The sequence below is a fragment of the Paralichthys olivaceus genome, chromosome 7 (genome assembly GCF_024713975.1).
Source record: "Paralichthys olivaceus isolate ysfri-2021 chromosome 7, ASM2471397v2, whole genome shotgun sequence".
Lineage (NCBI taxonomy): Eukaryota > Metazoa > Chordata > Actinopteri > Pleuronectiformes > Paralichthyidae > Paralichthys > Paralichthys olivaceus.
Window position 1 is genome coordinate 19080799 of NC_091099.1, and position 24166 is coordinate 19104964.

Consider the following 24166-nt stretch of genomic DNA (forward strand, 5'->3'; position numbering starts at 1 on the left):
TTTATAGGTTTTCCAGAAAAATGCAAATAAAAATGCAAACAAAGGCATAGTGGAAATTAAGTGTACTTTGTGTAGAGCTATAGTTTTGCAGTGTTGACAGTAATTGTAAATAGTTATTGTTGTAGGTAGGTCGGGCTTTTAAAATGTTTAAATCATTTTTCTTTTATGGGTTGCGTTTAATGTGCTTTGTTTGATTTTGTATATGTTAGACATATACCTATTAGGTAGTTTTAAAACTGAAAAATAATAAATGTTACAAAAATATATATGAATTATTAGAATTTTAAAAGTTCTGACGTAAAGTTCATAGGAGGGAAAACTTGCAGGGAAACATTTTTAAATACATCTGTATAATTTTTTTCAAAGAGAATTTTTTTTTTATTTTGGTCTAGAGAATACAGTTATGGTTAATGAATACTCATACTCTGCTATTTTTATGAGTGTGTGTGTTTGTGTGGTACATGCATGCATTTGCATAAATAATATTCTTGTTTCCTCTACTTGTTTTCTGGATCCTTCTTCAGCTTTACTAATGTTTTGGTTACTCTTTATAATATTGTGAGTATTTGCACAATATATTTTTTAAATATTTAATAGCAAAATCACTAATCTGTCAAGAAACTTGACATTTAAATGCTCACAATAACTATTTTAAAGAACGTATTCATTTGTTTACTTCATTTTACTTCTTCTGCCGTTTAGACAAGTTCATTTTCATTCCTTATGAGCCCAGTTGCTACAGAATTACATTATTTCTTATTTCTCTCTAACGTTATAAAAATAAAAAGGTCCGTGTAGATAAGAAAATAGAGAAACCTCCTTGCACAAACTGGCAGCCTGAGGCATCATCACGTCTGAGTTTAGTATATCTTAAACATTTTCAAATCTTATTTCATACATTACCACATATAATTAACAGATGGGAACTATCTGGGGGTGGAATATCATTATTTAGCAGTGTTATCTAAATGCAGTCGAAAGTTGTTTCGATAAGTACGTTCTTTGCTGTAATGGTTGTGTGTGTGTGTAGCAGCTCTATAGATGACTCCATCTCTCTGGGTCTTTGTATTTCTGCCAGATACTTTTCAAGTGTTGATTGTGGGGTTTAGGTCATGTGCCAGCGCTCAGTGTTTTCTTACCAGTGCAACACAGTGAAAATGAATCATTCGCCAACACAACACAGCAATAAGCCACCGACACACTGCTACATTTGTTAAGTGGATAAATTGGTATTTAAAATGATGTGATTTTGTTTCATATATGAGCTTGCTGTGATTCTATCCAATTTCCTCCTGGCTAATAAGAAATCCAGATTTGACTGTGGGGGGAACCGGGGCCAAGTGAACACTCACTATAAATATACAATATATTTTTTCCTGCCACAATAATAAAGCCTCTTTTTCTTTCCCCCCACTAAAATGGTTTCTGTGAGCCGTTAAAAGTTGAATAAAACTGAGAAACCCCAGCATGATGAAAATGATATGGTTTGTCTGAGCTGTGTGGAGGACTGACATGCAGGGTTAACATACACACATAGTGCTGAGTGGGCTGAAAATGCATTTGTGTTGTCCTGTAAGAGGATATTTCATGTCTTCCCCAGTCATTTTATTTTCTATTTATTTAATCACTGGACATATTGACTATGGTGTATGTATTCATTTTAACAAAATGGGGTTTTAGGCTTGATTTTTGGAAATACTTTTATTTTACATAAAAATATTTTTTTATTATATTTTTTTTCCTGATTTAACTTTTCTAACATTTCTATTTCAACTACTAGGTGGGAAATGTGTGCATACATTTAATGTGGAGTTCTGTCTTTGCAGCAGAAGCAGCCACATTGTCCGTGTCGTCATGTTTCACATTCAAGTCAGCGAACACTAATTTACTTGTAAAATGATGGACGTGTGAGATAAAATCTGACACGTTGTTATGCTGATTTAAAATATATTTCTATCCGGGATATATCAGTTTTATGAGTTTCACCAAGGACTGACAGAGACTGACAGACTATAAGCAGCGGTGCAAAGTAACTCACACTATGCAGTGAGTGAGCACGAGCAGGTCGCTGCTTGCAGACATGGAGCTGGATTGAAATCCCACTTCAGCAGCGATAGCATATCTAATGGTCACAATGCATTCTGCAAAAAAAAAACCTGCAAGACAGCCGGGTGCATTTTCCTGTGTCAATCATGGTGACATTTGCCTCAGGGTTTCATTTAGCAGTTGTCAGCCTGTTCAAAACTCCTGGAGGTGCAAAACTGTAGTCAGAGCGGGTGTCTGTGTGGTAGAAGGTGGCCGTGCTCCCCCGTTGGCCTCCTGTGCTGCTTTGAATGAGGGACAGGAGAAGAGTGGATCTACAGTGGCCACTACAGGCAGTGGAGGACTCGTGCAGGATCGGCAGTACAGTACAGTAGGAAGTCGACAAGGCCTGAATACGAGGCTCCAACCCAAACACACACTTACACATATCATTTTTGGGACTCTGTGTAACAGTATAGAAAAGTAACGACAGGCACATGTGTTGATTCACACATGTCACACATACTGTATATAAATCCACACCAATGTGCCTAAACCTGCTCTCCCACGCTTCTCTCGCCGTACATGGAAGCCATTAGTGCATTACTCCATTGACTACTGAGGATTGGGGTCCATTTTATTCTCCCCCCATGTTAATCAGGATGTCAGCTGGGAGCGTCACATGTAACTTATCCACTAAACCACAGAAACTCCGCAGAGGCAGCGCAGACACTCATAATGACATAATATTGGACTGGGGGAGAGTTTCAGGGGTGACAAATGATGTAGATTTTCCTCCCCCTCTACCTCCCCGGTCTTCTTTCATGGGCCCTTTGGCCGAGGTCAAGGTAATTTTTTTTACCAGATGATTTTCTCGTACACTTACTGTACAACCCAAGTTTCACTGCTTAGACCAGAGCATTTAAACTGAATTTGTCAGACTTGCCATCATCCAAGCAGATTAACATTTAGAATCGTCAAAATAAAACAAAATGCTTACTTCGCAGCATCAGATGCAAGTGTCTCTCCGTGCACATCGTCAGGACAGATCCTTGTTTTATGTACCTGCCAGGCAAAGTGATATTCCAGATAATGCTGAGCTGCGCCCACTCAAACTTCTCTTTTCCAACGCTCATATATTTCTGCAGCTTTTGGCCTCCTCTGTCGCCAAGGCAATTTAGTCAGGGAGAAACTGCAGAATCAGCAGAACTGTTCCACTCGGAGGTAAGGTTGGAAGCGCTGAAAGGCCTCGCCTGCAACTCTCCGACTATCAAAATACTGTAAATCCCCTTCCTCGCCATTTATCAGGCCCGGACTGAATTATGTTGGCTGCATGCGAGTGATAAAAATAAATATCCTGGCTTGAGCTGTCTTTGTGTTATTAGTTTCACTTCATAGAGAAAGGAATATCAAATACATTTTCTTGTACTGATTTGAATGCGATTTTATACAACTGCAGTTCGCCATAATGTTTATATATTCAGGTTTACTTGCTACACTGCTTTGGAAAGGTGGAAAGATTTTGTATGTAGAGTCACATAAGTCACCCTACGAAGTACTGCAGAACTTCAGCTTAAAATGTGTGTGTATGTGTGTGTGCTGAAGACTATCCCTTCTGCACACAGTCGCCCAGGCTTTTATGAGTCACCAACATGCATACACACACAAACAACACTCGCACACAGAGTGCATTGAGTGCACAGCCAGGACATGAATCTCCCTCCACGGGCTGGAGGAGTTAGGTTACTCATGAGCCCATAAACATGTCTTGGCTGCGCTCCAAGGCACTGCACTGTAATTACAAACATTAGAAACAATATAGACCAGACCCATCCCCGGCAAAGGCTGTGTCCCACACTGCAATTAGCGTCCTTGTCCAGAATTATCACCCTTTAGCAGCCGCCACCGTGCTGTGTGCAGTCCTTTAATTGGCAGCGTCCTCCTTGGTCTTCTAGAGGACAACGCCGACATCTCTTTATCTCCACCACCCTCTTAATTTTTCTGCGAACAGAGATTTGTCTAATGATGACTAAATACCTCTGCTGTCCTTTGTCCCGTTATCACACACCTGCCCACGTGTGTATGCTACCGGACAACACATGTCAGAAGCTGCTGTGTGCATCAACTCTGCGTGGTCTTGTACGTGCCCTCATGTGTGAGCGTGAACATACTGTGTAGCAGAAGAATCACCTTTTATGCGCATATTCGCCACTTCGCCCACGCACATGACACCGTGGGCTTTCAGCAATACCGAGTGCCAAAATGCGTGCACGCATGCAGCGAGTGGGTGCTATACTGGGCAAGGCCGAGACCACGGCGGAGCTTGTGTGTGTTGGTGTTGGGCGAGCATGCGGCAGGGAGAGTTGGCCGGTGTACAGGCCGGCAGAGGAGGGTGCGGCGTGTTATATGTTCCACTAATGAGTTTCCTTGGCCAGGCGAGACTGTGGGGCAAGCTTATTAGTAAACAGGCTACAGAGAGGAGACCTCTGCCGCTGCTGCTGCTGCTGCTGGCTCTCCCAGCTGATCTCTCTCTCCTTTTCTGCCTCTCTGTGTTGTTTTGTCCGACTCTCCTGTTTCTATTGCTGTAAATTGTCTCTCCCTTCGACCTCACACAAGTCTCACCCTCAGTCTCTCTCTCTTTCTCTCTCTCTCTCTTATAGGCAGTAAGATAGGCTTCGACTCCAGCCACAGGCACAAACAATTCAGCCAACAAGTGAATTCATGGACAGACAGACTGGCGATCGCTGCAGCATCGTAAGTACCATAATGTATTTTAAATTTGATATGTTTTTATTTAATGATGCATTGTAATGCTGTTGCGTTGTCTTGCATTTCATTTAATGAGATGAAGCCTGTAATTAGATGCTGCATAAGTTTCATTTGTTGTATGCACTGCTCTGTCCACATCTATCGCCACTCTGAGACTCTTTATAATGTGAGCCTGCATTAGATTAAATCATAATGTGCCTTTATCCCATTTGAAAGGCCAAGTGGTCCCAATGGCTTGTTAGTGCAGCAGATAAAAAAAAAGACAAACAAAAACACACATAATCATTAGCTCATGTGAATAGAGCAAACGCTCAGAGTCTAGTCTTTAATTGTCCATGAGGAAAAGGAAGTCTTGACTCCCTCTCTGAGCCGGGCCTGGATCTGTGAGAAAATGGCTTCCACTCTCTGCCTTCCAGCTCTCAGCTCCCCGCCGCCATTTTGTGTCTCACTGCCAAAGTAGTCAGGTAGCAGTGTGAAGAGGACGGAGTAAAGCGAGGGGGGGGGAAAGTGGGTTAAAAAGAAAAATAAATATAAACAGGGAGGAGCTAAGGATTGGAGGTTTCATAGTGTGCAATGGTAGAATGCTTAATATTCTTATGGAGGGGTTTTTAATTGTTGCCGACTGACTGCGTACAAACAATCAGATGCCCCTCTGGACCCTGCCCAGCTCCTCTTCTCAAAGCACTGACCTTGGGCTGATGCCATGAGCGGTTCTTTTTCCAGTGGGGCAAAATGAGCTGGCAGAGCCCACAGCTGCAGGACCCCCTTCCACCCTCCATCAGTCCTCTTGTTCCTCCCCAGCAGACTAAGCCGCCATAGAAAAATAACCAGCCTGCTTCTAAGATCCTCTATAGCCAACGTGCGAAGTTTCAACATCTGCTCATGTACCTATAGCTCTGTCGTAACCGCAGCACACTCTCAGCCGCAGCTTCAAACCCAACTAGTGACTGTATCACATGCATAAACTCCGCGCCCCGCCCTACGACCTCCAGCGACAGCAGTAGCTGCGGCGCTGCCAGCAGCTCTGGAATTCTGAAGTTATATGATTACATGTGCAGATGTTATTAAAATCCTCCTGTCATCTGACCCCGAGGCTGCTGCTACTATATCATGCTTTCAGTAGGTGTCTGCTGCTTCTCTCTCGATCGGCCTCCTGCTAAACTCTGCAAAGTCGAACAAAATCACAGTGTTTCAGTGACAGCGCATGATCAGTGGAAAACCGAGCTGTTTTGTAGTTATTTGACTTACAGTTCCATCAAAATGAATCATTTACTGAATATATCATTTGTAGCCAAGTTTACTTTTGGAACATTTTCAGTTAACAAATATTTTCTTCCATTTCACACCAGATTCACAGTTAATAGAATCAGCCAGTTTACTGTCTTTAGAGTTGCTTATTTTCTCCCTTTTTTTAAGTAACTTTATTAACTCACTGTCACTCAACAAACTCATGGTAGCACCGGAATTATTGAGACAGAGACAGATGCTGTGTCTGTAATCACTCACTAATATTGTCCACTACAGAAAGAATTTGCCATTTTGAAGTCCTGTCCGGAACGTTTAGTGAAATTCTTTATACCTTATTTAGTGGACTGTGAAAAGCAGTGTCCAACCAATGGTCACTAACAGAGCAATATCTACGATCATGCACTCGCGACATTGACAGAAAGAAAAAATGGCGGAGAGGAGAGAGGGCAGCCAACGGGCATTTCTAATCCTTCTTCTTACCAAGAATATCTGAATCATCGTGAGGATAAGACAGACAGGTCTTAGTGTACGTTCCTAATATTTCCGATGGCGTAGTTTGTTTTTTTATGACCCGCACGAGACGAATCTATGACCTGTGGTGGTTAACTATGTAAATGAGAGCAGAGCAGCGCATCACAACATGCAGCAAACAAGTTTATTTCTACATTGAAACGTAGTCATCCATGTGCTTGCAGAACAGTATTAATACAAGGTGTAAAATACATACAGACATACTAAAATTAAAACATTTATTATTTACTGTAGGAATACCATTGGCTTTGTATTTATTGTATATCATAATCCTGGAACAATGACGTAATTGGTGGCGTTGAGAAAAAGTAGTGCCTCAAAGCGCTTTTTTCTTTTGCCGATGGGCTCACCATATTGTCCTCTCAATAGAAATCCCGATTTAGTGAGTGGGGGTGATATCGGACACATCAGCCAGAGACACAAATTGTTTGAGTGCTTCCCTATTGGGAAAACATTTGATGCTTTCATTTAAAGACTTGTAGCAGACAACAACATATAGATATACAGTATACCTTACAAATATACACAACAATATATGTTTCCAGCAGTGGAGTAAAACATATTGACAGCTTACACACAAAAGAGAAATATGTATATTATGTGGGTGTCTGTGGCTCAGGAGGTAGAACAGGGTTTTCACTAATCCCAACACCAAATTGCGCCTGATGGCTGAGTCCTCAATGTGTGAATGTATGAGTGATATTCATGCTTTGAGTGGTCGTTAGGACAAGAAAAGAGTGATATAAATGCAGTCCATTTATTGCTGTGAAAAAAAGAGCACAAGTCTCTGTTGTGCTGCTGTGAAAACTCCCTCACTGCATCAGTGTGTATCTTTGCTGCTATGTAACTGATTTAGACTCTATGTGCAAAATATAGCAGAGGTGCCTCCAGCAGTAAAACCAGGCCTAACTTGGCCTGTCACAGTAAAGTTCTCATTGAGACAGACAGAGAGACAGACAGAGAGACAGTCAGTGGCTTTGCTTACACTTCAGAATGCACTCTGTCCCCTTTGGCTCCATGCTCTTTAATGTGGCCATGTGTGTGCATATGGGACAGAGCGGCCTCCGTGTTGTGTTTGTGGAATGAATTATGAATGCTGTTGCATGACCGGGGCCCGTTTCTACAGCATATCTCTCAAACATCTACCCAAAGACCAAAGCATAACTACAGTTCCCCGGCCTAGACCTCTTGGAAATGATACTGTGAATCTGGCCTGCCTGCGTTTGTTTATGATTATATAGAGCAGATGGCCATGCAACATGGTCATATATCACACACTGGCTGCCTCGCTGGCACTGCCACACACACACAAATGCTTGTAGGCAGAAATGTAGGGAGCGAAGGTGATTCAAATCTGCAGAAATGTATTCGTAATTCTTCTATCAATCACAGGGGGAGAAGTATTAAATATCTTTATCAGTGCCCATTACTGTATATTCCACTCTGCGTTGGCAGCGGTCCTGGAACTATAGGCACTGGTGCTAATAACTACTGCCAAACCAAGCTTTTCAATGCTAACTGTGGTTAACTGCGCTGTATTTACGGCTTTAGCATTCAGCTGTAACTGCTAACCACTGTGCTGAGTCTGACAGCAGCCAGCTGTAGCCTGGGGGGTAACAAGTTCTTCAAGGTTACAAACTGTACAGAGCCCCCGTCTGCCTGTTCTGGCCCTCTGTCTGTCAGCTGAAGTTCATATCCAGGGAGAAAGGTATTTGTCCCACCCTCTAAATATAGCTGGCGACAGATGCAGCTCGATGGGGCACTGCCCAAGCTGAAAGGGGCCCCGCAGGCAGACCGGAGCGGAGTTGGGCATGTAGACGTGTCAGGGCTTCAGGCTTCCCCTAATAGACGGGGGCCCTACAGGTCAGCAGCAGCAGCCACATGGCAGTGCATGTTTCACCAGCTCCCATGAGCAAGGAGGAACAAAGCCTAAGCCTGTGACACTTTACATGAGAAAACAACAAATAGAGAATGTCTGATGTATTTCTAAATGTACAGTATATCGAAACTGGCCACAATCCACAGTTGAAATTCTCATCATTGTCCTATGAACTCTATGAACACTATGAAATGTGTACTCCAGCTCAAAATATCTTTTGGTCCGTGACCACAATTTAGATTTTAGTGCTCATGTGTCCTTGAATTTCACAACCTCATACAAGGCTATTAATCTTATAACCCTAAAGTAGAAGCTATGTTCTGTACACTGGATCCACAGAACAAATTAGATCAAGACAGATTAGGGTTTTTTTGCCTGTGGTTATGGTATGCAAGGCCATTCAAGCATATACAAAGATCTGATATGTGTAAAAATGAAAAAAGTAAAGGGTGAGGTAAAGGTGAAGAATGTGCAATTGTATTTATCTGAGATAGAATAAAAGAATGGAATCAAATTAGTATGATTCATTTGTTAAGTGACCTTGGTTTAATCACCAGTTCAAGCATTTTGATATTAATTAAAAATAAAGCTTATCGTACATGTCTGTGCCTCGCTCTGCATCCTGCAGCCTCACCATGTCTGTGCGCACACACGTGCATGCGAGGGTGTGTATGTTTTCTCTACGTACATGTGACTGTATACTTTGTGTGAGAGATGAGAAGCAGCTGGCAAGGTTGGGCTGAGTGGTCTGGGCGACCCCTGCTGCGTGCCCTGTCATTACAATGATTGGGGTCGTTTTTTACCTCTAAGGATGGGGCCGGGGGGCCGCGCCGGGATCAGCTAACTCTGCCTAATCCAGCCCTCTTCACCTGGCATGTTTATGGCTCTGCTGGGGGGGTCACTGGGTCCGGTTCATCTCACAGCCTGACAAGCAGACACACATATTATGTACATAGGCGTGACTACATGCATACTCCATCACACATGTATACACATGTTGATCTGCACACACACACCCACACATGCAGGAGTGTGTATGTTACGCATGCTTTCATTTGTAAATGTAGCTCCACACGCACACGTAGGCACAAGCATTCAAACACCTTCATGTGCACATATAAATTTTCTCTTCCATCCCTCTGCTAAGACACATAGCTTGCAAGCTCAATATCTGCCTCATGCAGAGGTGAGGGGGAGGTCAGCCTGTCTGACTGAGCAGAATCCCCCTGTGGCTTGCCCCAGCCATCCCCCCTGGCATGTGTAACAGGACCTGCCCATGCACCCTCTCCTCCTCCTCCCCCCCACTCCTGTCCTCCCCCTGGCCTGGTATAAATAGATGGGTCATGCCTGCTGTGCTACCCGGAGGGGGCTGTGTGTGAGGGGTGGGGGGGCACAGAAGCCATGCTTCCCTTTATAAATGCTGCACCGTGTCTATCATCTATCTGGATTCCTCCTGTCTGCTCCCAGACACTTCTTCACTTGTAGCACTTGTGGAAATACATGTGTAAAAGTGCGTGCACATACGGCACTTGCATCAATTCCTATACCACATCTTTGATACAAGGGGAACAACCCTTGTATGCTCACAAGGACTGATGAGCACATGCACTGTGCACATTTGCAAAACCTTAAGCATTCACACTTTCAGGTTATAAATGTGTTTCTTCAAACTCCTAAAACACACAGAATGGCTCAGAAACTCCCTTAATGAATTATAAAAAATATCATATGAAATAATGTTGTGTTAGAGAATAAGTAAACATGATTATGAATTTAATCCTCACCTTCTGCACTTTGCCACAGACATATCTGTCTATACTTAAAGAGCTTTGGGGTTAGGTATGGTATGGAGCTTTGTTTGTTGGTCACTTATGTCAAGTGTCAATGTATGTCCATTGTGACCTAATTTCTCAAATTTAAGTTGTGCAATTGTTTTCAATATTTTGGCCGAGAATCGCACAAAAGAGAGATTTTAATCCACCAACATAAAATAAAGATTAAATTAAGAAAGACCTAAAACACCAGAATCTACGATGCAGATTTATGGGACTGCTTATACTAGTGGAGGATGAGTAAAGGTAAATGTTGGCATTATATTGTTTAAATGTCCAGTTTCTTTCATCTGACTGACCACAGATCACCAGAGCCCCAAAGATCAGTTTCCAAGGTTGCAGCACTTCACTCACATCTGATGATAACTGCAGTGACACTCAGCTTCAGTATTGATTGATAAGGGCTGTGTCTGTGGCTGACGTATGATTAAATTTAAGTGTCTTACTAAGCAGTGTGTGCATTTACTTTCGACACTTGTGTGATGATGTGCATCCATTGCAAACTGTGTCCTTGCGTGCATGTGTGTATTTTTTGCATTCCTGTGTGCACCCATGGGGAGGTTCATGGGTTTGTGTGACATTATTAGACATGGACTGTAGTAAGCAGGGCTTAGCACCTCAGCCCCTCTACAAGGCTAATAGAGGTGGAGAGCTTAAGCAGCGTATCAGTTACAGATGCTATGCTATGGATGCTTTCAAGTGAAGGTGCGCTAGCTGAGTTTGCACCCATTTTAAGAGGCCCGAATTTTCAGGTGGACAGGCTCTTAGTGAGGGAGGTGTTTTTAGATTGTATTGCATAACTGTGTGGAGAGCCCTAAACAAGTGTGTGCAAGGGTACATACGTGTGTGTGTGTATGCTTGCATTGCACTTTTGTCCTCTGCAGTGTGTGTGTGTGTGCATGCGTCTGAGTGTGAGTGTGAATATTTCCCTGTCACTGGATGATAGCAGCTGGCTTCACTTGAAAGCAATAGCTTTTCCTGGATATACTCTTGCATTGGTCAGGATCCCAGACCCATCTACTATATTAGATTGAAGTATGCCAAGTCAGCATAGAGGGAGAGATGAGAGAGAGAGGAGAGGAGAGGAGAGAGAGAGGAGAGGAGAGAAGAGATAGAGAGGAGAGAGAGAGAGGAGGAAGCTTTTTGCAGGGCTGCACAATGAGAATAGACACGAACGTTGCTGCTCCACACTGAGCACACACTTTCCAGTATGTGGTGACTGTGTTGTTTTTATGTGCAGCCTCATTTGACTTTCAAGTTTCCTGCAAAGCCTTGATCTGCTGTGCCTGTAGCCCCTTTCTGTTGAGAAATGCAAACAGTAAATTTGTGTTGGTTTGTTTTTCAACTTAATGGATTTAGCTTGACAGGAACTCCATTCTAAGCAAATTAAGTCCCCTGTACATCATCCTCTCTGTGGCCCCGTCTTTCCATTTCTTTCTGTCATCACAAAATGCATGTGTGCACGTGTGATACTTTAGGTTGCCATACTGTATCTGTGCAACTGTCAACTTGTCTGTCTGCAAAGTTTCTGTTACCCTGTGAGGGTGTGTGTCCGTGCATACTTAAAATCCATTCATCCAGTGTGATGGTGTAAGTAAGGTGGTGTTGAATAATGCAGAGGGCCTTGGATTCTCCGCTGAAGGGACGCAATGGGGCCCCTCAGCTCAAGACCATTTGGGATTGTTCTGTGCTGCATTAGTGCTTTCAAAGATCCAAAAGCATTAACTGTAGATGTGTGTGTGCTGACAAAGTTTACCCAGATGTGATTTTGTTTCTGCATCTTGCAACAGTTCAACATACAAGATGGTTTGGTTTTCTTACAGAACACAAAAGTATGAGCCATGCAGAACTTCATACAAATTTTTACAGTAAAAACACAAACTGCAGGAAAAAAATACGTTTTCACCCTAATATAAAAAAAACACCCCTGACCAGCCACTGGAATGTTTGCAATTGATCTCACACACGTCCATTCTAAAAGTCTCAGTGTTGAAGTATCTCTCCGTTTTCCTTTGTTTGCAGATGGAACAGCAGGTTTTCACTCTCGGGGATTTGCAGACGGAGGTTACCTGTCATGCTGCTTAAAACTGTGATGGAGGGAGGAGGTGACAGGCCAGTGTTTCACCCCCCCACTCCCTCTCTGTCCTAACTGCGTGTTACAGAGCAGGTGAGAAACATTAACAGAGGCAGCAGCAGCTGTGGCCCTCTGCTCCACACATGTAGGCCAGGATATGAGCTAGCTCAAGCTCGCCCACTCTCAAACATCGGTCATTACTATTAACACTCTCCTCTCCTCAAAAAGCTGAAACAAGGTAGAATCGGCACAAACTGTTGCATGGACTAAAAGTACTTTGATTTCCATGCACTTTATCATACAGTATGCTGTGAACAGGAACCATTAGCTTTAGTGTAAGGGTTACCAAACCTTTTTTTCTTGTGACCCTTTAAAGGTTCAGTGTGTAAGATTTAGTTGATCTATTGGCAGAAACTGAATATAAAATAATCCTAGTGATGTTTTCACTAGTGTGTTTCATCTAAATTGTTCAAACTGTTGTTTTCTTTAGCCTAGAATGAGCCCTTTATAGTAACATCAGGAGCGGGTCCCCTCTGTGGAGGCCACCATGATTTTGACAGTAGCCCAGACTCGACAAACTAAACACCTTTTGAGTTTTTATGATAACTGAAGTCTCTCTCATGTATGGAGGGGGAGGGGGAGGTGAGGGTGTTCAGCTGCAACATGCAGCCTCACCACTAGAGGTCACTCAATTCTACACACTGAACCTTTAAAGCAAGACTCTTTCTACTTAAAACCTCATGTCAGAGGTTGCGGAGTGTTAGTTGTACATCAACCAAAGAGATATTTCAATCAGTTTCTTTAATTTAAAACATTTCTGGAAGCCTGGATATGTAGCCTAAAACTTTCACAACTAGATGGCACTCAGTAGAGCTCATAACTCTGCCAAGGCCCAACAGCCCCCTTATGAAAACACATTTAAATTCACTACATCTGGATTTTCATTTGGATCTGCACAAAATATCACTAAAATATCAATATCAGTCTCCTAAACATGTCAGATTTTTTCATCAATATCTATGAATTAGAGAAATTAAGGGAAATTATGAAAAACACCATCTTTCAGAATTTAAAAAATCGAATCTGGATCCACACCAAATTTGAATGGGATCATCCTCCACACAATTTTGTTGAAATTTGATGAGCAGTTTTCTGCATAATCCTGCTAACTAACAAAAGAATGCCATGGGAAACAGAACCTTCTAGGCGGAGGTTATAAAAGTACTTTAATTAAGAATAATTTAAGCTACAAATAAAATAACTATAAAAACTGAGCCAATGCTATCAAGTGATGAAAAACAGATTTTCCACTATCTTCCAGCTTCCAGCTGCCTGAATGTCGATCACTGTGTGGTCTGGAGCTTTTTCAAATGGACACTATTTAATAAATAGAAAGTTGCATTTTAATGGTTTTGAGGTTGAGCTATTTTCTATAAAATCCTCATTAAGAATGTCACAGTGCCCTTAAAATTACATTCTGGTTGCATTTGACTATGGAAACATCTTGGCTATAAAATTTGTTTAGTTCATATGCACCTTGCTGGATCATTTGAATTCCCCCTCAGCTGGAGCCATGAACCGGATGACCCAGTCATCACATTGTGTTCCGAGCACAAAGACCACAGTCACAAGGGGGTGAACTGTCCCAGAGGAGAGTGGCGTGTGTGTGTATTTGTGTTTCTGTGAATCATAACTGCTGTTTTGTATTCAGCGAGGTGTGTCAATGTGGCATCACCTGCCTGGGACCTGAAGGGACTCTTGTTTTTAAAGACTGTCCTTTGGGGTGAGGTAGTAGGTTGTATAGTTTTAGGGTCGTACCCTTCCTGTCAGATAACTATACAACTTACTGTCTTTCCTGAAGTGGCTGTAATGTCGTCAGATGCCAGCGTTGGAGCTGTTGGATCTGGATCAACTCGATGGAATGTGCAGTAAACGCTGCTCACTGCGTAGAACATAACAACGTTTAATAATGGCAGGGCGCATGGGGTCGTAGTTAATGTTTCTCTCTCGTGATTTTCAGATTTTGTTCTTCGAAGCCTTCTTATGAATGAAGAATGATTCTAAGTGTAGTCTTGCTGGTTCTGTTAATGCTACACAGGCAACAATAATCAACACATGATTTAAAAATTATTAAAAACTGAATGTTGTGCAAATTTTTCTGTTCTCATCTGACTGTCACTCATTGTCCTTATCTCGTTTCCGACTATTCAATGGTTTATTGTCCAGTTTTAATCACCAGTCTTCAAATGTTTACTCTCATTTTTTGTATTGCTTTTTTTTTTAAATAAAAAAGTTTTATTTTCAAAATGTATTTAGAATTATAAAATGCTGTCTTTCTTATGTCTCTCCACCGTGATGCTCTCCAGTCATAAGGTAGACCAAAGCTCGCCGCCCTGTAGGATGGCTCTGATGTTCGTACGGGGTGAGGTAGTAGGTTGTGTGGTTTCAGGGTAGTGATTTTGCCCAATCAGGAGATAACTATACAACCTACTGCCTTCCCTGAAGGGCAGCAATACGTCACCAAACAGACAACAGGGGGCCGTCATGTCCACAACCTCAGAAAAAAAAGAATCCCAGGATGACTGATGCAAACCGGGCCAAACATCCAGGTCTTGAACTTGTGCCTGGACCAACCACAGCAGCAGAGTGGACGGCAGGTAAAGTCTGTTCATGTGTGGAAGTTGTAGTTTTTGATTTTCTGCTTCAAACAATAATAAAAGCTAAAAAATAATCATCTTGTCGTTGTTTTTCTTCTTACACCAAATGAGTGTCAGTTTAAATCTTTAAAACTTCAGTGTCGTAGCTGCCTTGGTGCAAATTGTTCTCCAAGGCATCGTTATTCCTCTGTTGCAATTTTATACAATATATTAGAGTACAACTTTATGATATCAACCACACTAATCACAATGGTCAGCTTCCAAATTCTCATAAATCCTTGGTCAGTCTACAAGCCTGTGTTCAAACAGTGCAAGGACAGATGCAGCAAACATTTTATTCATGTACTGTATCTTTGTTAGGAAAATAGCCTCAAGTGATGACCACCCATCCATCCATCCATTCATCCATCTATCCATGCATCTATCAATCTATTCATGCATCCATCCATCCATCCATCCCCACAGTCCTTTCGGATCAGCTCGCAACCAATACAACGTTGTGAAGCCCCAGAGCAGCCGAGCAGATGGAAAGATGAGCATAGCAACAATATAACCTTCTGGGCTACAGCGTGATTCACACGGAAACAGATGATGGTTACATTACTCGGCCTCTCTCTGGCCAATGAATACATGTACATATACAGAGAGGAGATAGAGGGCTAACAAGGTGAGGTGCCAGCTGGTGTCAGGCCATCTTGGACATCAGACATCCCTCACTGTCTGTGACCGCAGCCCTGTATCTCATATCAAGGACAGACTCGGGGTTGTCAGTCAAAGTGAGTCCTCGCTCACCCCACTCTACAGTCACGGAACTAGTCATCCACTTGTTTGAGAGGTAACATCATATTAGTATGTTTTTATTATAGATATCCATCTTCATACACATTTAAAATCTATTGTACACACCTGACCTCACTTTGCATGACATGGTTTCACACACATCGATCACACCTGATGTGCCTGACGGGTCACGTATCTTGTAAATGTCTGACACAATGAGAAGGATTATGTGACGGTGCATCTCCAGAGCAGCATTGCAGCGTGGGAAAATACAAATCTACCACTGCACCGTTTCCCTTGTGTCCAGAGTTGGGAGTATTTGTTTATGAGGCTACACCCACTGTGTAGCTGTCCCCTGCCAGCCACCATATTGAACTGATTTGAGCCTTGGCCCTGGTGATAGAGCAAAGCGAGCTGAATACTAAGCCTGATGAGACAATGGATCTGTGTGCTTCCTGTCTTTGGGGTTGCATCTCTAAAAGCCATCCCTCCTCTCCTGCCTCGCTGCTTCACCGAAAATCACACCGCACACAGCTTCGACATCCACCCTGGGATCTTCCCAAGCAAGAAGGAACTAATGAAATGCTTTTGAGACTCAGTCTGAAACATATGAGTCACAATTCAATTCAATATACTGTTTATTTATCTAAACTTGCCAGGAAATGCAAAAGAATGACTCTCAGAGCAGCGCTTTTATAAGCCTTCATATGATGTCATAGCTGTAAGGATGGAATAGTGTTATTGATCGAATGTAAGTGGAGAAGATTGAAGGCTCTATGAGTGCAGGCCTCTCTAATAAACCACTGAGTGCATTCACTAAAATACAAAACATTAAGCCTGCGTTGATATAGATTCACTAGCATTAACCTGTGCCTCTAAAACCATAAAATGTGTTATTCAGTATGAAATATGGCAAAGAGGAATCAAATTGATTCTTTATAGCACTAATATTTATTCCATATTCATATTAAGATTCTTCTGCACATAGAAACACGGTATTTTAATATAGTCAGTCACCAGAGTGACATCATTAACAGCAAGTAGGCCTCAGTCGCAGATAAAGCAAAGGTGCCACCTAGTGGATGCTCAGTCAATATTCTCCATCAACAGTATGTTTAATGTTTCTCTACATTATATTTTAACAGTTTTTGTTTTGTATTCTGTGTATACAGAGACTATTTTCATTGTTACTCTGTTACTAATTCATGTGGTTGGAGAACGGTGCAAAATGTCCATTTGGTTCAACCAATTTTACACAGTCAATATATTCAGTGAACTATCATGCAAGACAGAAAAATAAGCAGATTCTTACATTTGACAACAATTAGTTTGACAGTTTCTTTGGCACGAAAATTCCTTCAATTATCAAAACTGCTGATTTAGTCTAAAATCGAATCAGTTTTGCTTAAGTTGGTTCCAGCTCCCACCTGTGAACCTCGGAAGGATAAGCAGAATAGATAAGTGATGGAATGATGCATGGATAGATCTAATACATTTATGAATATTAAATAATTAAATGTTATATTATGTCATTAATCAAACAGTTTTTTGCCGTAGGTAAAAAAACTAAATTACATATAGCTCTCTGCAGTACATGTGAAGTGACCCGTAGCTGCAGTTTTCCAGCAGCAGGTGGCAGCAGAGGCCTGTCTGCTGTTGAACCTGGGCATTGACCCACTTACTGAACTTCAGTGGGTCAATTATAACCCCGTTGAAAGAAGAGCATCCTAGTTCCCATGACAACCAAAGACTATGACTTTTATACGCAACCAGTAACATTTAATGGCATTTAAATATTGTAGTTACAGTTTATTTACTGTCAAAGATGACCACATTCTAATATATCATTAAAACGAAACATGTGTTTGTATCACAGTATATTTAGGCTGGCTTTTTCACGAAGTTAAGAATGGAGCAGTGGGCATTTCATGATCATGAAGCCCTTTATCAAGTTCTAGTTTCTTCATGGCCGGTTTCATCACGGTTCGGTCAGGGACCTACGTGTTGTAAGTGGATGGGGCAGTTGCATTATAAAATGAAGATTTGAAAATGCTCCCTGTGTCTCCTCTCAGCTGGAGGAACCTGCTGTTGTCCAGACAAAAGGTCTTGACCTTCACCCATTGCTGCAGCCTCTGTTTCTGTCTGCTCTCATGGGTCGTGTTGCAAGAAGTCATATCTGCAGGGATCTAATGTTTCTCCATGTTCTCTTCCCGTGAAGAAATAAACCAGGAACACTGCAGCTGGCGTCTGTGTGGGTCAACATTTGCATATCGTCTTTTACTGCAGGATTTTGCATTGATTTATTTTTAGCAAAACTTTAAATAATCCACAGGGAATGGTTACAACTACCACCACTACAATGCTGGAGTGTAACTAAGTACAATTAGTCAAGTCATGTACAGAACGTTACTTGTAATGCTCTTTATGAACATTTTAGGCCACTTTCAACTTCATTGCATTTCATCAGTAAATGTCCTTTTTACTGTTTTTACTGCTGAAAGATTATATTTACTATTCAGAAGAACTCTATATGATTTTGAGGTTTATCACATATGATCTTTTGTTATAAATTACCATGTCAACAGGTTGAGGGAACACTTACTTGCTTTTTCAGGATTCTTTCATTAACTGTTATTTCCAAGCTCTGGTGTTTTGGACATTGACTCCATTAATTACATTATTATTTCACAGGTCAAGATTGAACTCACATGCTTATTAGTACATGAAGTAGTCAAAACTGCCTCAATCTTGACCAATACTGTCTCCAAGTCTCTAATTCTTACATCACTCAGTCAGCAAATGTGCAAGGACAGATGTTTATGATTCATTGAACATGAGTCTACTAGTCAATCCCTGGGATTTTGTGTGTGATAAGGTGAAGTGGTGGTGATATTGATCCACCATGAGATGAACTAAGTGTTTTTGGTGTCAGGACACTTTAGCTGGGTGGAGGACGGCTGAACATTCAGGTGGATCCTCTGGTGTCCGATCCACTGTCGTGCTGAGATGATTGAAAAGACTGTCGATTCTTTCTCTGTAGTACAAGTCATCTTAAGGTCAGAGGGAGCTGTTGTACTTTGGACTCTACTTTTTAAAGCTGTAGTTAATGTTTACTTTACAAGTTAAGACTGACAAACTTATAAAATATGCATTCATTCCCCCTGGCTAGTTTAATATCCAACAATAAAATGCTTTCATGAAAAGGCATTAATAAAGTCATAGGTACTATTTATTTTTAAATGTGTATGTATGTATTGTAGTATATAATCTGAATACACTGAGTGTACATGGAGGCTATGAAGGTTTCCTTGTGGCCCCATGATTGTTGCAGAACTGCCAGTGTCTGCTTCCAGGCCGTGAACCATGCGCAAGTGTGACGGCCACATTGTTTAGCCAGAGATGTGGAAAGACCGTGATGGAGAGCTGGGATGTGGAACTGGATGAGGAAACAGCAAAGCACAGAGATGCAATCGACACACGGGGGTCGCACACGCAGCAGCTGGCATGAGCTGAGAAAACAGATCTGTGTTATTAATGGGTGGATAATTGCATCAGTTTGATTGGAAACTAACAGCTCGGCCTGGTGGGCGTAGAGGACAATGTTTTCTCCAGCTGCTGTATTTGGAAATTCAAAGATGTGATGCTTTTAGATTTGAGAAATATTGTCTCACTTCAACTCTGTAGTTTTATATGGCATGATTTGCTTATTACTCACTCAGCTTCACTGCAGCCCAATGGATGTGCATGCAGTTTGATGCTACATGGATGTTTTCATGTTCATTTACTGGAGGGATGCTTTTGTGACATCTCAACTCGTTTTCATATTCATAGGTTCTCTACTTTTGTTTGTGGTAAAATCATATCAGACTCCAATTTATCATTCAAAGAATTTTTATGTTTTAAAACTTGGGGGGTGATTTTTTTAACTGCCAAAGTAAGTTTGTGTGATGAAACGATTAAATTCTTGCCAAAAATGCACCAAATGTCTCTTTTAAAAAGAAGTGGTCTTTCAAATCCTCTTTGGTAAAGCTGTTAAAATATCTATAACCTTGCACATTATAGTAGTGATCTATGGCAGATTGAATATACTGTGCACATAGTCTGTCAGTGTATAACCTCTGTATAAAGAGTAACTTATTACTTTACTTTATAATTATTTTACTTATGCACTCAGTGTTTGTCTATATATATGCATCATTTGCACTACCGTAGACACCACTGTACAATTCACAGTTACTGTTTGACTTGTGCCACTATTAGTAAAAGAAAAACTGCATCTGCTCAATATTGCAATACTTTATTTGAGTACTTCACTTCCTACTTCTATCCCAATATATTTGACAGCAACATTTATCACTTCTTTCTGCATTACATTTATTTTTCAGGTTAAGATTTCCGATACAGTTTATTAAAAAGAGCATGTATTGTTAATAATTGAACTATTCGCCAGTAAATGAGGCAGTTAAATGAACGACTTGGTAATATCAAATCAATGACCTTCAATGACCCAGAATTTCTAATTTTGTTTCTATTTGAGACTTTTTTCCTGAAGCAATTTCAGAAAGTACATGTTGAAATATGTTTCCATTGTGTGTACACTGATAATGTTTATGTTAATGCAAAATGTTATGTTGTCATATATTGTACCAATAGAGCTTTATTCAAGTGAATCACATGTTGTGAACTGAGAGAGGAAGAAGATGATGATGATGTGAGGAGGGTCATATGAGGTCAGGTGCTAATATCAGCAGGCTGTATTCACTCAGTTCAGAATCAGTGTCTCTGATCCTCTCCTCGTAATAACGCCTGTATCTTTCAGCTCTGCAGCAGCACCTCACTGTTGTCTTTTCATTCTGATTTCTTGGGACATTTGTTAAAAGCACTGTTTTCTTCCCGCGACCTCCCCCAACACTGTGGTCCTGTCACCATGGTGAGGGGGCGTCCTTTCCACGTGGAGCCGCTGATTCCATTGGCTGAGACAATAGGTGTGTCAGGGGGGTGCGGCTTTCCCCTTTCTACCAGCTGTCGGTCATGGCGTCACTTCCTGCGGGTGTGACCGCCGTGGCTCTGCTTTGTATGGAAGTGGTGGGGGACTTTTGACAGCGGCAGCGCTGTGGGGAAACAAACAAGGACGCGGTCGGCAGGTCGGCGGCTCTTCTTCACCCTCCTCCTCCTCGGTCCTCTCTCGATCTGGCACCGAAGACTCCCGGGGACATGGCGGCGTCGGATCGGGCTGTTTATGAGAAGGTAGACAGTCTCTTTCGGCCTATTTCTTTATAGTGTGTGTTGTTGAGTGAGGTGCGCCCTCCTGCAGCAGCAGTCTGTGAGGGAATGTTGCTCCTGCAGCCTGGTCGCCGCGCACGGTGCAGCAGCAGCTTTGCACCCGGGAACAGAGCGCGCACACCCGAGTTGTTTGCGTGCAGCTGTGCGGCAGATCGATAAATCCCCCATTAAGGTTTGCAATAACATTGTTATTGTATAGAGAGAGGGCTAATGTGATTTCAGTGTGCACGCCTGCGCAGCTCAAGTGGCCCTGGCTCATCAATAGACAATCTCTCTATGATGTAAGCTCTTCATCAGTGAGCCATGCACTCAATACAAAGGCTGTTTATCTGCCTGCTGCGAGAAGAAGCTGTTGATCTCTTATATGTCTCTGCTTAGCAGGTCTAATAATGTGGTGCGTAAAATAAGCTCTGAACATGCCAGATTACCAGAAACACAACCACAACACCTGCATGGGGTCACATGACATGGAAGCTACTGAAAGAAATATTATTGTTAAATACTTGTGCAGCACCTGTTGTAAATCTGCCTGTTTGGGGTTGGCTGTTAATGCTCCGGAGCTACTTCATAATCATTCCTTGTCATTCATGAGCACGCCTGAAATGTACATTTTATAAACAGTCTGTGTTGGAGTAAAGTTAGAAAACAGTGTTCATCCTACCTGGTTTATCTGCAACAGACTTTTGACTTACCTGCTATACCTGTTATTTTTTCATACATAAAGTTCACATCTTTAATACTTAAATATGAGTTGTCTAATTTTACTCGATGTAAAGCATTATAGCAAGAAAATAAACAGTGTGCTTTTACTTTGAAGACAATTTACCAAAGCGGAAGTGACAGTGCTGGATGGATGGAATGGTTGAAGCAGTGTTGAATATACTAGCTGCAGGTGCTGTCTGTGACCAAAGTCCTCAAATGAGGAATGAATCATTTCACTCTGTCTCAATACCTCTCTCTACCTCAGTGACTCTCTCACTCACTCTCCGTGAGCTGAATGTGCACAACTTCTGTTACTCATAGCTAACAGAGGGAGTTACATAATTGTTCATTAATCAATGAAGGAGAAGTGTTTACCTTGTGTGATGACTGAAGTTGAGAGATTACCGAACACTTTACTTAATTATCACTGTTGCATAGAGTAACTATATGAAGGCAGAAATGCTAAGTCATAGTGAATAACAGTGTTTGTGGAAACTGCACGCTTGGCATTCAACACCTCGACGTGCTTTAGTCCCTTATTTAAAAAGAACTGATGGCCTTGTTTCTGTGGAAGGGAAATGTGACCCAAATCCTATACATGTCCCATTCCCCTAGGCAATATAGGATTGCATCCTTTCTCTCCCCACAAATAGACCGGTCTTATGTGTAATTTCAGGTGTCTACTCTTTTAACTGTCCCCTTCCCCTTAGTGTCTTTTTAAGATTTAATTGCCTTCAGTTGGGTCATAAAAGTGGAAAGGGTTTCACAGTTAGAGCCATGTTTTATTGTAATTTTGTTCCATTTGGATTGACTGGCTTCCACCGTGAGACAATGTGTGATTATGGTTTTGAAAGAGACTCACATTTTTAGTAATGATTGTAAAGATGCACGTGGAGGTCAAGCTCTCTGCGGACACGTTTTCTAACAGTTAGACTCTGAAGGGGAACTGAAGACAGATTCTCTGTTCTGCACAGTCGTGCTCCAAATACATGTGCATCAAGATACAGCTCAGTACTGTGTACCAGGCTTTTACCTGTATTTGCTGACCCTTTAAAGCCGGTCTCCACGGTGATGTGGAATTTCCCTGGAGACCAAAGGTCTTCAGTCTGAACCATTTTTACTCAGTTTATCAAACTGGTAAGTGTGGTTAAGAAAAACACTTTAAGATTTCACGTGGACTCAAGGTGACAGTGTTTGTATAAACAACAGTGAGTAAAGCCAACTTAAAACATAACGTTGAAAAACATTGAAAAAGAAAATATATATATATGTATATACATATTTTCTATTTATTATTTTTAATTAGTGTTACATTCTAAATGGATGGAGTAAATACATGGGACACTGAGATAATGTCACATCCCAGTTATTTCAAATATATACACATGGCAGTAAATTTGAAACCTTTTGTGGTTGTCTGAACCCAGTGTTTTCCCCACAATGATACCTACCCACCTGTTACATCTATACTTTCTTTATTCCATCGGACACTCACAAGCATGTGCATCTCACTTCATTTGAAGGAGTGCCCTCTTTTATTTCCAAGTCTTATCACAGCTCATAATTCATCAGACTTTACTATTGTGATAGTTTGAGAAATGCAGTGCATTTAAAGATAGTCTCATCTGCCGTGCACAGTACATGAGACATGTCTAGAAACAAACTGTCACACCTCACTGTTCAGGCAAGAGCTTGTGCTGCTTTAATTTAGCCTTAAAGAACTCGCCCTGCCAATTTTTCAATTTTTAATTTTATTTACCGTAGCTTGTTTCCCTCTGGCTGTGCTGCTGCACTCTGACAGCTGTGTCCTCCAGAAACCTGAAACCTTTCATCAGCTTCTGCTCTGCCTCATTCACACCGAGAAGAGAGACGGGCTTCTCAAGACAGAAACAAGAATAGAGATCTCATTCTATAGCATATATAACATGGGGGTAAGGGAATGGATTACTGGACTGCCAATATGCACCATACAGGCAAAGTCAGAAAACATTTCGCAATGAGACAAGCGATTACTGAAATAAAATCCATATTATAACTTTAATAATATAACGAGAGAATATGGGAGGATACAATTTTTCTTCTCTCCTTTTTTGTTTGCTTTTCAATTTTGTGCTGACAATTTTTGTGCTCACTTAAAATTACATTCATTATTACTTGCTGCTCCAATCATGTGAGATACCTCACTCTCCACAATCATCTATAATACACAACCACCCTATTTGGTGGTCGATTTAAGCCGAGAAAATTTCCTATCACTCGTTTTGCTTGTACCTCAGTATTGCTGCCAGTGGCTTTCGCCTCTCCACCACCCCAGCATCCACCGGTAGGCTCAGATGGGGGGTTATACATATTTGCTCATCACTCCCATCATATCTATGTAATTATATCT

At 41.6% G+C, this 24166-nt stretch overlaps 1 protein-coding gene across 1 annotated transcript in view; it reads left to right on the plus strand.

Annotated features, from left to right (window-relative positions):
- The first annotated feature begins 20827 nt into the window (after window positions 1-20827).
- pparab (peroxisome proliferator-activated receptor alpha b) overlaps window positions 20828-24166 on the plus strand; it is a 30427-nt gene continuing 27088 nt past the window's right edge. The window contains exon 1 of the mRNA XM_020079302.2: window positions 20828-21039. The gene's annotated coding sequence lies outside the window, so the exon portion shown is untranslated. The remainder of the gene's footprint in view (window positions 21040-24166) is intronic.